The sequence below is a fragment of the Melospiza georgiana genome, chromosome Z, assembly GCF_028018845.1.
Source record: "Melospiza georgiana isolate bMelGeo1 chromosome Z, bMelGeo1.pri, whole genome shotgun sequence".
Classification (NCBI taxonomy): Eukaryota; Metazoa; Chordata; class Aves; order Passeriformes; family Passerellidae; genus Melospiza; species Melospiza georgiana.
The window spans coordinates 69488224-69499638 of record NC_080465.1 but is presented as its reverse complement, the minus strand read 5'-3'; positions in this window follow the sequence as shown (position 1 = coordinate 69499638).

Genomic DNA, 11415 nt, shown 5'->3' with positions numbered 1-11415 from the left:
TTAATTAGTTTGGTGCCTCTGTACTTTTTTTTCTATTTCCAGGATCACAGTTTCCTCAGCGAATGACGAAATTCAGCTTCATATTCAGGAAGATTGATGCAAAGAATTTGTGCTGAGGGTGAATGGTCCAGAGGGAAGACCCAAGGTTGTAGTACAATTCTGAAAATATAGAATTACATAAATTGTATGATCTAACATTTCAGTTTATGAATGAAGGTGGAGAAGGGATGGAAATATGTCAGATGTATTTCTAGTGCTTTAAACTAATTCGAGGGACTTCAAGGATGCAAATGCCAGCTGTGTTTGTTGAATCAAATGTAGACACCATTTGCTGGGTTTTTTTCACAATAAACATTTTCTATAAAAGAAAAATTGAACAAACATCAAGCTTGAGTCAAGTGCCAAGTTTATATACCTGATGATTGTACAGGCTTTATTTGCCAACCTTCTTTTCATTGGAATTGTCCAAAATGAAACACCAATGAAGAAATGCTAACTAAAAGCAGTTGTTCAAATAGGTGGGACCATCAAAACACATTCATATTATTTAGCTTAAACCAACTCCTCCTTTATTGCATTCTTCTCATTTTTTAGTATGGGAACACACATCTGCAGTCCAAGCCATCAAAAGAGGCAAAATTAAAACAATGCAGCTGTCAAGTAAAACAATTATGAAATAATATCGCATTGTTCCAAAATACCACCTTAAAAATGAAAAATCAGGCCTCCTAGATACAAATATGTTCAATGATTTTTACACTTTTTTACCTCTGTGATCATTAGTAATGGAAGCAGTAATGACAAAGTAATGACAAATGGCACTTTCCCAGTACAGCAGATCAATGACCCATACCCTGTTTCTAACTGAGCCATTAAGGCAATCTAGGAAATTATCCACACAATTTAAGCCAAAGGTGAATGTCAGTAGTTTATATCTGAAGCAACAACAAAAATAGTTTCTTCTATGCAGTATTTTCCATACTTACCATGTGCTAGAATGGTTTATAAACCAGGAGAAGTACATATCAAGGCTCTGGCCATACAAATTAAACAGGATGAAATATATCTCTGGAATGTTCAGGTCCAGAGCCAGACTAAACTGTTATCTTTATGTTGCACTTAAGCTTTGGTGTCAATCCTTAAAGAAGAAGAAGAAGAATTTTAAGATGGTTTTGTTCTAAGTGCTCAAGAGGCATAGAAAGGCAACACAGGCAGAGGCTGCTAACACATCACTGATAGACAAGATAAGAGTTTCAAAAGCCAAAACTTTGAAAATTAAGTTTAGCTTCAAAGACATACAGCCAGAAACACCACCTTAGGTGACTATGGTTTTGCATCTTGAGATGGAAATGTCAGTTGTGGAACAACTATCTTACTTTACAGTGACCACACACACAAATGAAAGGCACAAGCAGTGATATCCTGTGGATTTTAATGAACTTGCCTTCTTAAAAAGCATAGAAAAAAGCAGACAGATTTTCTGATATCAAAGAAACAGCTAAGAAAATTCCTTCTTTCTTCCACAGAACAGTGCCACACATTTAATTCCATTTGAATCAGTGGCATTTCTCACACAGGAAGTAATTCCACCTAAACGACAATGGCAAATTGATCCAAAGAATTTGTACCAGCTGATATTGAACAAGATGAACAGAATTCAGGTCTTGTAGGCATGTTCCTGAACATCTGATTTTCACTGGCAAGTTTAAAAATTATAAACACGTAAGTTTACAAATTATTTGGACAACAAAGCTTTAATCAGCATTATCACATTCAGGACAGACATTAAGAATGCTCTCTTTTGATTCTGAGATAATGTTTTGTTGAGTTGTTTTTAACAACAGAAGGCACTGGCAACAAAAATTAAGAACAAATCATCCCTTTGTGCTTTGGCATAGTCATCACAGTATTGTATCACTACAATTATTTTAACCTCAAACACATATTTTCCATTATTTCATTTTATTACCCAGTGCTTCAGTGAAGTCTCTTTGTTCTTTAATACCATGAAAATTGGAAGCTCTGTAGTAGCTGTGTTCAGGTCAAAAGCATGCCTCTGTAAGCCTCTTTATTTTTCCTTTATTTTGTTTCTCCAGAATGTGCGGCTCAAAACAAGAGCCAAAGCACACAAAGAAAGTTTACCTCCATGGTAAAATAACATCCGGCCAGAGGACATGTCCATACAAAAATTTCCTAGTCTTTTTCTTTTCTGTTCCTTGGAACAGGTTTGAAAGCTAAAGCTGAAGCTCCGTTCCAGATTATGATTAATGAGTAATATCTTTATAATGATTACAGTACAAAAAAACCCTAGGGTTTATTGAAAGAGAACACTGTAAGAGAATTCTGTTTTATTTACAGTGACTGAAGCACCGTCACCTTCCCACAATGATTAGGAAAGTATTTTTTCCATTAAAAAAAAAAATTACTATCCACAAAGCATTCTTGGGAAAACACACTGTGGTAAACAAACCCACAGCTTTTCCTTCTACTTCCTTCACAAATTTTTCAGACATCTGAAATATACTATGGAAAAGTTGAAAGAAAAAATACTTACCTGGAAAATTAAACCAAAATCAGTGGGCAAATAGCAATACGAAACACAAAGAGGCTAAAGGATAAACAAGAGACAGATTTCTGAACTACTTACCAATTAAACCCAAAGATATTAATGCTGAAGGCACTGGATTCAACATTAATAATTTAAAGACCATGGTCTCACTCCAAATTTTGACACCAATTTTCTACTTGTTCATTTCATGGTGTTATTCACATGGGCAGCAGTTTTCAGAATCAAACCCATCTTCCATATTTTTTTCTAGAAGGAAACCTTAATCACAATAAAATTATTTTTTAAGATAAATCAAAATAAATAATATAAAAATTAATTTAATAGATTTCTATAAATATAGAGCAAGCTTAGAAAATGTCATGGGAAATTATTTTTAAATTAATGCTGTTTTCCTAAAGGTGCCTGCCCATATCCGAGCACAAGTCCTCCCTTAAGTAATACCATACTCGGAAACACAGACTTTGGGAGCAGCATTCATCACCCTTGTTTTTACCATTTAAGATAAAGAATACTGCTTCAGCAAGGTAAGAATTTTCTTTCTGTGGTCAGATGAGATGCACTGCCTCTCCCAGAGGACAATTCACATGCTCTCAGGGGACATCTCTATGGCACCTGACAAACTCCTGAACTCAGGCAGCTGCTGGAAGGAACAACCCCATCCTCCCTCAGCTGCACATTCCTACAGGCACTTGTATGCTCACATTCAATGAGATCAAGACACAGATTAAGGCGAAAGTTAACCTCCAAATTGAGGTGAAAGCACTCCAGGCAACAATCTTTCAGAAACATAAACCTCAATGTGAGTCAACAAACACCTACAGGAAAAAACAAATCTTCCAGTATAGAGCAGCAGCCTGTGCCCAGTTTAATCTAAAATGGTGACAAAGCTGCATCTTGAAATAGGAGGAAGTTCCAGACTTTCCCTTATAAAAGAAACCTAGATAACACGGTAAGACTATTGGAGTAATATGGAACGTGCTTATTTATCTCAAATTTCTCTACACTACATGGGGCATGGTTATGAGGTTTTTCCCATGGTGCTGGCATAGAAAAAAATTTTACACATGAACCATTCCCATTTGGGCAAATTGTTTGCCCAAAACTTCTCCCCAGTGAAGATGCAAACATCAAACAAGCCTCTAAATGTAAGATGCTTCTGTCCTTGCCTTTGGTGCATTAGTGCAGCCAGCTAGGTCCATCTAAACATTCACAAAACTGAAGTCCTAAACTCCTTCATGTGCCGCTGAGCTCCACCTCAGAAGGTCCTTGAGTAACAATTTAAGAAGACTTTAGATTGCCACTGCAGAACTGATAGTTATGGAACCTGAGAGACAAAAAGGACTTCATGCATATTGCATAGATTTTCTAAATCCCTGCTGCATTGTGTCACGATTTTTCTTTTTGTTAAAACTTGTATCATTAGCATCAGTTCATAAAGTTAAAAACTCTGAAAGCTGATGCTGCAGGGTTTCTAAGCATAGTCTCAATGAATTATTTTTAGGAAATAACTGCATATTTTTATAATAAACAAAAATGTTATACATCCAAAAGCATACAAAATAATCTGATACAAACATTTTTGCAATTCCTGCATTAAAACTTTTGAGATTTAATATTTCAAATCTTTTAAGATTGGATATTTTGTATTTCAGATTAAAGAGAAGACTGATTTTTTAAGTATGAGGATACATAAATGTACATAGTATAAAACTTTATGTTAGGGTTTTCAATTTCCATTGCAATTATGATTTTGGTAAGAAGTCCCTGGCTGCTTATAAGGCTTGAGAAGACCACATCAAATCTTTCAAATTTCCTATAAATCATCACTCTCACTTGGTGCAAGTCCCATTTTGAAACCAATTGCCACCAGCAGTCTAGCAACATCAAGACCAAATTACTCCTCTGTCCTGGAGCTTACAAAGTGATGATCAAGTGCCCTGAGACTGATGCTGGCACAAGGTTCTTGCCATCCTGAATAAGAACTCTTCAGCCCTGGCCCTTTAGCCTCACTGCCTGTTCTCCAGCCCAAGAAATCTCTATCTGTCAGCAAACCTCTTTTAAAAGGTATCTGAAACCTATTTTTGTCTCAGGTCTCAGCTGTTTTACACAGCTGTGACTTTTACCACTTGAATTAGCCCCAGTTAGCCACAGGCGCAGAGCAACACAGCCCCTGAAACCGCCAGCACACTCACAAAGAGCCTCTGGTCTCCCTGCCCTTCTCTCTGTCCCTCCTGCTGACACACATTCACTATTATGCAATCAGAAAGACAATCCTAACCTCAGCCAATTTGTTCACTTTCACTTCTGTTCCAGGATCTTGTCCGGTCCTGATTACAGACAGGTGGCATACTTAATTTGCTAGCTACACTGCCTTTTAAAATAAATACTTCAACCAAGAAATAGGATCGTTGAGTGTTTAGAACTATATGTTCTCCAGTTCTGCTGGGAGAATGTGTTAAATTATTTTAATGCCAGAAAATAACTCTTAGCAAAAGTAATCTTATAAATTCTTTTTTTTTCACCTGTTCAAATCTCATTCTGGAAGGATTAACTGTGTAAAAAACCAACAGATTTTTTTTCTTTAAACAGAAGGTACTATATGCAATATATACATAGAAAATATTTACATTATGAAGTACTATTGCAATAGGAGCACATCTGTATTTGCAAATTTGGAAAGGGATAAGACAAACAAAACCCCTGGGCATTTTTCCTGGTTTACAGTGTACAGAGAATGCAGATATACATCATCAGGGATACAAGACACATGAGGCAACACCAAGAGTCAGTGTTCAGAAAAGTCACTGACAAATGTACATATGGTGACAGAAAGAGAAAAAAAAAGAAGAAAACTTTAAAAGTAGGAGAAAAATCATTACTCAGAATAAAAAGTACAGAGAAACTCATGGGAGAACCTTATAACTACCAAGGAAATGGTGACATGGGTAATCCTCTGTCTCAAGAGAGAAAGAGGGAAATGCTGGACTTGCCAAAGAAACATTCTTGAAAAGCAAAACTGACGCTACCTAAGAGAGGAGTTATTTCAAAATGTGCCTTTCTTTCACTGCATCATGGAAAGGCAGTGAATTTCCTCTCAGATATTCCTCTCAGTGTCTCATCCTGAGCTAAATATCATAAAAAGTATCTTTATTGTCCCCTACAGCACAGATCATCAAGTATAGATCTGGACAGGGTCATTATTTGAGTGAAAATTTCCATATTGGTCTTTTATTTGCAATCTAATCTCTTTGAAGACAAAGATCTTCCTTTCAGTCATTTAAAACTGAACTGGCTTATCAATGGAATGCAGGTTTAAGCAGGACATCAAGGACATTCTTTGTTAATTCTTCTTAAACAGCAAGTTTATTTTTAGCAAAAGGACAGCATCCATCCACCATGGCAAAGGCTCAGAAAAAAAATGGAATATTAACTATCAAGAGCAAGTAGAAAAGCAGAGAGAAATGGTAAGAGTATGTACCCCTATTGAGAAGACAAGTTCTACTGAGGTCTGAACTCCCTTTTTAAAAACTGTCAGCAGCATTTTTCAGTGTGCTTTTTACACATAGATCATGCTTAAAGTTAGCAAAAATAAAAATCACCTTGGTAGCCCTTCGTTCCTGAGGTTGTAATCTCCACAAATAATCTGCTGGCTCTATTACTTCTACTGGAAACAGAGCTGCTCAGTTCTTCATTTCCCTAAACTGTTCATCTGCTGTCAGGCTAAATCTCTTGTGCAATATTTGAGCCTTCCAGTTACTGTAACAGCAATTTTATCTTTCAGAAGGCTTCCCCTTCCTCTTAAAGACTGAAATTTGTTTTGCAATTCAGTTCATTTTATTTATAAATATTTAATTTTAGTTTGCCTCCCTAAAATTTGTTCTGAGTGGATAGTAACATGAATTTATTATGAAGTGTATTTATCTTTCTGTATCTCATTAGTGCTCAAGAGTTCTGTTGACTCTAAGGATTCTGCTAAACAAATTTCTCGAGGCCAATTTAAAATGCATGGAGGAAATTAAATGTAAATTTAGGATGTAGTTCTTCTTTTATGCCCCCCTGCAATCTTCCCCAAAAAAAAAAATGCCCCACAGAAGTTTCAGAAATGGCTTTAAATTTGGTGATCTGAAGGCAGGAGACAAGGCCCAGATTAGTTTTAACCCCTCTGCTCTATAGAAAAACTGCAATTTTTATTATATTAAAAACTGCAATGGGTTATTCCAGGAATAACCCAAAGTGACAGATTCAGGGGTTATAAACATGCACGCAACATAAGAAAAAGGGTTTTAAAAAGTCAGATTTTAAAATGAAATAAAAAACTCTATGTGAGGACTTGTAGTAGTCACACAGTGCTACTTTATGCTAGTTGTTATCCAATACTATTTTTTATCAGGTCTGCATACTGTTCACGTCTCTCTGAGGCAATGAAAAAATCAGAAAGTTCAAATCAAATAAGGCTGCCTGAAAAAAAAAAAAAACCAACAAACCAATGTGAAGAATGAAGTGAAAAAGACACAAAGAGTGTCAAGATCAAAAAATAACAAAAATGTGAGTGAAAAATAGCTGACAAAAAAAAACAGGTCCCATTTGTGCATCCCATTATGACAATGGTTGATAACATTTTCAACATACTTTCAGTTCAACTAGTCAGCAAATACTCTGATAACATAAATATCCTGAAAGCACAAGCCAGGAACAGCACAGCATGATTTCAATCCCTTTTGACTTAGGAACATCACTGTAGTTTCATAGAAACAGGTCACAATTCATGGAATTTAATTTATCATTTTAAAACCTTTGTGATACAACTTTCTTGACTGGATATCAAAAGCTCTTTTCACTACTTCCCTGCTACAGGGAATTTAGAAAGACATGACTAATTGGGCAATTCCAAGCATATCTGCATACTTTTTCCCCTTAGACCAGCATCACAACTGCTTTATTGGTAAGTTCACAAGGAAAAACAGGTTTTATCATTAATACTAAATCATTTGGGAGATGGAGAATAAAAAAGTGTAGAAGCAGTTAATTCAGATCTGAATTATGATGTCAGAAATTATTGCGAGGCTAAACGCCTTGAGTACAGTAACTGAGTTCATCCCCCTGAATGAAAACCATATTTGCAATTAGCTGGCATAAAGCAGGGCACAGATAAAAAAAATTAAATTAACTGTGCAAACATTAACAAAAGTATTAAAAGTAAATATGCCTCTCACTCTGTCTCTGCATAGATAAAAGACATAGGTACTTTATGTTGGGGCTGAATGAAAATGCGCTGTGCTTTTTGATCATTTAGTCAAAATTACCTCTACTGGTGCTCTCAAAATGTCATTATGATCCTCTTCCTTTAAACTGGAATGATACTAATATCGGTATGTCCTTCAGATAAAACAAATTGTATTTTTAAAAGTTCACATTGGTCTGCTAAAATGGATACTGCAGTTCTCCGTATCATTAAAATACTCATTAATATGCCACACCATTAGATATTTCAGACAGCTAAACAGGTTTTGGTTACTATTAAAAAGCACTTGATATCAGGTTTTCTAGTTTGTAGGAGCTTAGGTATTGCTCTAACACATTCTCTTCTCACTCCCAGACAAAACACAATGCTCAGAACTTCCAATAAGGTTCTGCAAGAAAGAACAGACACACTTTTTCAAAATACTCTTTTTTTTTTCAAAATATTCAGAATAGCTGCTTCTGGCATTTAAACTTCCTGAATAGGAATGGCTCCAAAAATTGATGTCTACAACATCATCTTTTATATTAATAATTTCAAGACAGTAGAGTTTACAGATGTCACATATTTTATTACAGATATTTCTGAAGTATTTTATTATGTGGCACTCTCTTAGCTGCTGTAAGAGTCTAACAAGCACACTATGTGTTAGCAAAGCCAGTGACAGTGAAAGCAAACTACCACAACCAGTCCAGTGTTCTTGACTGGGTTCTGCTAAAAAAAATTAGTTTGCAGTAAAGTGCTAACTTTAACATCCATCACAACTTGAAAACAGAAGGCTTTTTTACTACACTTAGTACTTGATAACTAAAAGTACATCAGATTACATCTTGAAAATACAATTATCATCCCAGTTCCTTCTGAACCAGTAATGAAACTGGGATGATAATTTTATTTTGAAACTGAAACTGAAAAAGCACCTTATTTTCTTGATGGTCATACTTATTAAGGAAATAGAACAAAATCCTATAAACTGCATAGTCCCTAAAAACTGGAAGAGATTAAATCACTGATAAAATATAATTAGTACAGAGAATTTCTACTATTTCTATCTTTATATGTTTTTATAAGATACTGCGTGAACCATTTATCTCTCAAAAGGTGATTACCAATGACTATCCAGTAAAATATTCATCTAGGATAGTAATTCAGATACAATACATAGATTAGTTCCTGTAACAAAAAAGTTAGCAGAAAGCATCAATACCATCACTGCCATACAAAAACAACCTGCAGGAGTCACTGGCAAGAAAATCAGCTTTGATACATGGCACTGTGTATTTGAAGAAGCAATTTCAGACATGGAATCTAGCAAAAAGGAACTGAGGGATTCTTGATAGAACAAAAGGAAATGGAAAGCTGTGAGAGCAAGATACACAAGGAGGAGGTTTGAGAGATACATACAACACAAAAAGGAGCAAAGCAGTGATACCAGCACAAGAGGCTGCATGGGACTGCAAAAATAACTTACATTTTCAGCATGCATTGACATTTATGGTTAGATCTGTATAAGTGCACTAGAGGTGGGATTTAGATGCTTAATTTGGTGCTTAAGTTCCAAATTAGATACTCAGCATCATCCCTGTTAGTTAAACCTGCCTATCAGCACACTCAGCTGCTATTGCTCAAGAGAGCTGACATCTTTAGTACTATTTCAATTTTAGTTAGTTTCACTTCTGTTCATATCTATGTATAGTTCCACATTCTGCTGCTTCCCTTAACTGTGGCATTCGAATCAAGGACATCCTCAGAAAACCAGGCTGAAGGGGCCTGGATGGCACTAAAACCAGGCAGGACTAACAACAAGCCCCCTCTGGAGCTAGGACTTAAAACTCCTGTCTCTCTGCTCCCAGAGCAAGCTAATCTGCAAACTGATCTTCTTTCACACTCCCAATTAATATTTAATTATTCCACACACAGCAAAACACCTTCAAGAGAAGACACTGCAACTATCCTGCCTCAGTATTTTATAGCCAGGATACTTTCCTGGAAGATAGGAGATGCTGATTAGAGCTCCCTCAGGCAGAGGAAGGAGCTGAATGCAAGCCTGCTGCCTTTTAACTGCTGAGGTAGTGCATAGCACACACTGGGAGTGGCAGGCAAGCAACAGAACACTAAGAGCTTTTGAACAAAAAAGGCCATATGGTTGATTTCAGGAAAGGGAGCCTGTCTTGCAGGACACTAGTCCCAGGCAATGACACTGCTCTCTCTTTTGAAGATCTCTCCCAAGCAGGTCTCCATTCAGCTTGCTGGGATTTGCCATTTAACTAACTTTTCCTAGAGGCTTCCTAACCTAACCTTAATGATGCAAATTCAGAAACACCACACACCTAGGTACGGCAAGGCATGAAGCTGCAGCAACTTTTCATGCTTTTCTTTGTGAGTGCGGTGCCCAGCAGCTTAGAGAAGAGATCAAGAAGCACAGTGTCGCTGCCAGAGTGGGAGCATACCCCGATCACTTGGAGTCAGCTCGACTCTGGGTGCACACAAGACAAGAGAGTGAGCAGCCCAGACTGAGAGCATTCACTGTAATCCAACAGAAAGTCTTGAGGAAATAGAGTGATGACAAACTTTAGGATATACAAATAATTAGATAATTCCAATAATTCCAAGAAAAAGAAGTGCACCTACAAAACAAGTCTTCCCCAACTCCACTCTTCCACGTGCTCCCATTATGTTCCTCTCTTCCAACATTTACAGTTTTATCACCAAGCCTCCTACAATTTGTGTGCCACACCAATTCTCTTGAAAGCTACCATCTTTCCACAGCCTTTACAGATAATATTCCTTCTCTCATCACACTAATAAAATTGTCATGATTAACCATTAATCACTAAAATAAAAAACTCTCTCTCCCTGAACATACCAAAAAGTAGTTTAGGATATTTGTAAAACAGACTGTTATTTCTGACATACTGGGCATACTGGGGTAGATTCTGACTTGAGATATGAAGCAGCACATCTCCAAGAAAGAATCTGATTTACATCACATGAGTATCATGCTTGCCTAATTAATATGCATCAAGACATTATGCAGGAATGCTCTCTCCACATGGCACACATGTCCATGAACTGAGTGATACATCACACACATTCCTGCGAGATCTGCCATGCCAGAGAGGCTGCCCCACAGCCCTGCTCTGTCTGCACCTGCTCAGGGGGGCGAGGCTGCAGCGCTACTGCAATAAGCACATCTCAGATACACATGCAGGAAGAAATTACAAAAGAGATATCATAAATCTTTGAGATCTCCAGAGGCCTTTATCATCCAACAAGAAATATTGTTCCTTTGCATTTTTATCCTTTTTCTTTCTTGCCAGTATGTCTCAAGGGGTCTCTTATACCACAAAAATACTTACGATAACCTCAGTAATCATTTTTTCTGAGATCATTCCCAGGATTCAACAGCACATGTCATGCATGTGAAATTCAGTTTATCTATGAAAGGATGGGAAGCACACAGACACTCCATCCTAAAGCAAACAGTCCTAAAGTGCAATCCTTCATGACATGGTTGCAGCTTCAATCTTCTTTCTTTCTTCCCTTTCAGATCAGATGAAAGCTGCAGCCACTCTGCTTCCTGAAACCATAATCAGGTTCTTAAATA